This window comes from Nelumbo nucifera, chromosome 6 (genome assembly GCF_055504915.1).
Source record: "Nelumbo nucifera cultivar China Antique chromosome 6, China Antique-T2T, whole genome shotgun sequence".
Lineage (NCBI taxonomy): Eukaryota > Viridiplantae > Streptophyta > Magnoliopsida > Proteales > Nelumbonaceae > Nelumbo > Nelumbo nucifera.
Window position 1 is genome coordinate 16,362,614 of NC_142654.1, and position 4,858 is coordinate 16,367,471.

Here is a 4,858-nt window from a genome sequence, read left to right on the forward strand (position 1 = left end):
ATTTCCAACCCGGTCTGAATTCAAGTCAGAGTCAGTCTAGTGCTACATTAATAAAACTGATCAAATTGGGTAAGTCCGTCCGACCCACTGCCGCCACTTCTTTCTAGGTGGACAATCCCTTCTTGGCCCGATCCTATAAGGTCAAGGGCTCAGGGTGCAAGGATATCATTTTGTGACTAGTGAGATGGGGTGCAGTTGGGTAGAGGTTGTGGTGACTCCGCGTCGGGTTTGGGTTTAGTACAACCCATACCGAACTCGACCCGTTGACATATGTAAGGGATGAGATGAGATGACCATAAACCAAGCAAGCAAAATTCTCTGACAAACGGTTTTCACAACGTAGTGACGTGGCGTCTAGTAAGCCTGTAAGCGTTGGCTATCGGGTGCGGTAGTGCGTATTACACCAGCCTACGTCGACGCAAGCCGACGAGGTTGCACTCCTGAAGTGATGAGAAGAACACACAAGAGAGAGCTATAACTTTCCACTTTCCATTTTTCCAGAGATGAGAATTAAAGCACGTGCACAAATTTTTACTAGATGAAAATGGGACCCACACTCTTATTAAATATTAGTTATTACGGAGGCAGCCAAAATCTCAAATATGTCCCTGTGAGTACCATGTAATTGTATCAGCAGCGTATCAAACGCTGCATTTGGACTTTTGGAGTATTGGACTTGAACCGAGTTGGATTGATTCATGGATGCGACCGACGTTGAATATATTCTTGGGTCTGGATACAACCTTTTCTACGTCTACTCTTTTAGCATATTAAACACATGAAGCCCATAAGGGCCCACCCATTTGGGGAGGGGGGCTTTCTCACTTTTCTAAGCTCGGCCGAGTCGACTCGGGCATGGCCGAGCTGGATTTTCTTTTGATGATTGACACTGTTCGAACTTCAAGCATGGCAGTGTTGTAAACCGTGGTTAATTGATAAACCGTGAGCCGGCCCAGAGTTTTTTTTTTTTTCTTAAGAAAAAATATAGTAGCTAATTTAGATGGGTAAGATTAGAATCATCCTTCGCCATGGGGCCAATGGCTCAAAGCTGACGATTTTTTCTATTGAAAATAAGGCTTAGTTTGGGAGGACTACAAATATAAATATGTAGAGCGTAAAACCTTATATTTTGTATTATTTTGCATGTATTTGCATTGTACATATTTACATTTTTTTTGAATTTGGTCCATCTCTGTTATAAGAGCAAAAATTGAAATTTGAATATTACTTTTCAGTTCATTCTACTCCCTCTCATTATGATCAATATTTAAGGTATCACTCCCATTCTCTCACATTCTATATTATGGTATTATTGTTTTTGATAATTAAATTTGACTAATTAAGTCCATGAATAGTAAGTCTTAATAGTATAAAAGTCTATGTTTTTTAAACTGACCAAGAAAATATCAGTTTCTTTTAGGTGACAAGCAAGCTGTTCAACCATTTAGGTCAAACAAGTAATTGATGTCATAATTAAATACTAGAAATTAAAAATAAAAAAAATAAAAATTGTAGAAAATTTTGCACATACCTCTATTATATGTTTGTCCCATTAAACAATAATGAGCATGATAAATAAGAAGCATCTTTTTATTAATAATGGAAATGGAATACAAAATTTAAAACCAACCTGGAAATAAAACCATTTTCCAATCTAAGTGGTAAGTCAATGGTTCAACCATTCAAGTCAAATAAATTAATCAATGATATTTTAAATTTCAATAAGCTAAAAATTTTTTTATTAATGATATAAATGGTGTACACAACTTTTAAAAACATCAACACAAAAAATCCAAAAAAAATATAAAAATTATAAAAAAAAAAACATTTCAGCACATCTATAACCTTATATGTTAATCAAATAGGAAAAATAAGTATGGAAGATAATGACTGAAAGTCTGAAATGGAATACAACTATTTTACCGAAAAAGAAATGGAATACAACTATATGGGTAATCTCTGTGATCATGTCTACCCCACGTAAGGAAATTAATTAATTAATTCTTGTTGAGAAAGTTAACCTATTCATATAATTTATGGGCCTTTTTATAATCCACTCTCTCCACTCCCCCTCAGAGTTCATTTATTAATTTCTTACATATAAACAGCATTCCCCCCTTGAATTGGGAATCTCTCCCCTGATACTGACATGAACTGTACAATTCTAAGGTGGACTAAATTTAAATTATTCTTAATTTACAATCATTTGATTTTTGAATTAGTTTAGAAATTTTATTTTATTTATTTTTCTAACAATCAAAAATTGAACTAATCAATTATTGTCTAACTATCATTTCCTCTTTTTTTTTTGATAATCATTGGTACACAGTTGTCTACAAAAATGCCTTAATCAAGTAATCCCAACCACCTAAATATATTTCTCTATTTTGGGGAAATTGAAAGGTAGGACTACAAATGAATTGGATCGGATATGATATAGGGGATATATCTGAAATCCAATCCAATGAGAATTTTCGAATTAAATCTGAATAAGTAGAACATAGATTTGAAAAGACAAAACAGCCCTTAAAATATCATTTAGTTTTCTTTATCAACCTATCCGTAATATCACAATATAAACGTCTTGTAATATCTCGAATGAACACGAGAGTTATAGCTTTACTAGTACCTGCCGTTAACAACGGTTCATCTCGATTTCTGCTGTTGCTGCGCATCAGTGGCGAAGATAGATAATCTTTAATTTTTTTCTCCTTTGTTTTTTAGAGTGAGACTAAAGATTGTTCTGCTGGCTGGGATCGATCTGTAAGAGTTGAGTTAATTCTTTTGGTTCGGCTTAGGAGTTCTGGGCAGATTTGAATTTGTAGTGGTGCTTTGCAAATTTAATTTTGATGAATCATCCTGCTTCTAGTGAGATGGAGTGTTAATTGGTTGTTATAGCTCGATTTAATTGGTTGTTAATTAGTTCTTGGTATGCTTGTATAGCGCACGTTAGCAATAGGAAATATACAGAAGAGATGACAGAACAACAGATTTTTGTTGACAATTCAGTTGCCGTTCAAGTAATGGTAGATGATTGGAAATTATGAAGAAAGAAAGCGCCAATGGGAAGAAATAAACGATAAGAAATAGTAAAAAAAAAAAAAACTAACCTTTTCAAAGGCACTAAGACACTTGGTGCAGCCGGAGTAGGACGAATTCCGGCAATTCCGTTCCAAATTCTTGACGGCAGCCAACGGAGTTGCGTTCCTGTAGGAGGTATGGTTGAATGCGGCGGGGCAACTCAGCGAGGTAATCTAATGGAGCCGAATGCCACAGAAACAGAGAATGGCGTCGCATGTGGAGTTGGGCTGTGGAATGATTATGTTACGACTCTACAGCGAGCTCTGAAGTGAGTTGACGCACTTCTGGGAGTCATCCGGTACCATCAGACTGTCTGACGATGTGGGCACAACTGACGGTACCTGTAGTGCTGACCTAGCATGCGCAGCAAAGAGCCAGGCGGCGAGCACTAGACAACAGCGGCTACGATCGAGGTTGCGCCCGCATGCCTCACTGATGCCGCCAAAAAGCTCTTTGGAGAGGTCGAGATGGCATGTTTGTGCTTGCATTTGGACGGGAAAGGTGGGAACGGTGTTTGAAAGTAGAGAAATCACCCGGTTTGATGGACTGTTGGGGACCGCTTTGAGATTCCAACGGGATTGCAGAAAGGGATATAGAAAGCAAAGAGGATAAAGCGATGAGATACATGAATCCAAATAATAACGAGAAGTCCATTTTATTTCTGTCTAAAATGTGAAGATTCAAGGAAACTCTGCCTTTGTGAGGAGTTGTTACTCTGCAACCAAACTCTACCTGCTTCAAGAAATATTCAAAGAGTATCTGTTTTATTTTCGTGAGAAAGAAGATAATGAACAATGTTTTATTTTACTTTAAAAAATATTAAATCGCACGGTCGATATTGACGGTCCATTAATAGTAGGTACTAAATTGTCACATTTTGAAAGTTCAAATATTAGATTATTGCATTTTAAAGTTTGAATACTAAATTGACACTCAACCTAAAGTACAAGGTACCTATAGGCAATTTTCCCTTTTGAATTCAACTCATTGAAAGGCTTATATAGGCAAATCCATTGAATGAACTCGATGCTTGCTTGCATTAGCATTAGAGATGATGCCACTAGGATTGTAAGGGGATGTGCTGAACATTGCAATCCTGCCACATTTGTCTAATATACATCAATGCTGCTTTGCTTTTTTGAAGCCCAAAAGGCAGATTCCATTCATCAATCAACAAGAAATTACATCTCAAGAGAGACCATGGACTGTAGGAAGTATGGTAAAATGGATAAGTCATGGCTCTGTTATGCCTAATGGCATATTGACCTAGCTTGTGTGCTATTCGATTACAAGAACGAGATGTAATAAGTGTAGTGCAAAGAAAATTGCGAGCAAGCTTCCTTAGTCCACTGCTCAGCTAGGCATCTGATTCACCTGCCAATTGGGAGTTGTCAAAGCGCGCATCATTAGGCACTTTGACATTGTTTCTTTGTAAGTCACCCCAATAAACTATATAGCTCATCATTGTTCAACTAGGCATCCAAACCACCTTCTAACTAGGAACTGTTCAGTTAGGCGTACAAGTCACTTTCCAGTTAGGAACTATTCAACTAAGATCCAAGCCACCTTCTAGGTAAAAACTGTTCAATTAGGCGTCCAAGCCACTTTTCAACTAGAAACTGTTCAAATAAACATCCAATCCACCTTCCAACTAGAAACTGTTCAATTAAGCATTCAAACCACCTTTCAAGTAGGAACTGTTCAACTATGCATCCAAGTCACCTATCAGACGGGAACTATCAAAATGCACATCATCAAATTATTTATCGAGATATTG

At 37.0% G+C, this 4,858-nt stretch overlaps 1 pseudogene; it reads right to left on the minus strand.

Annotated features, from left to right (window-relative positions):
• Nucleotides 1–1,860: 1,860 nt before the first annotated feature.
• Nucleotides 1,861–3,855, minus strand: LOC148790628 (putative GPI-anchored protein At4g28100 pseudogene; annotated as a pseudogene).
• Nucleotides 3,856–4,858: the final 1,003 nt, after the last annotated feature.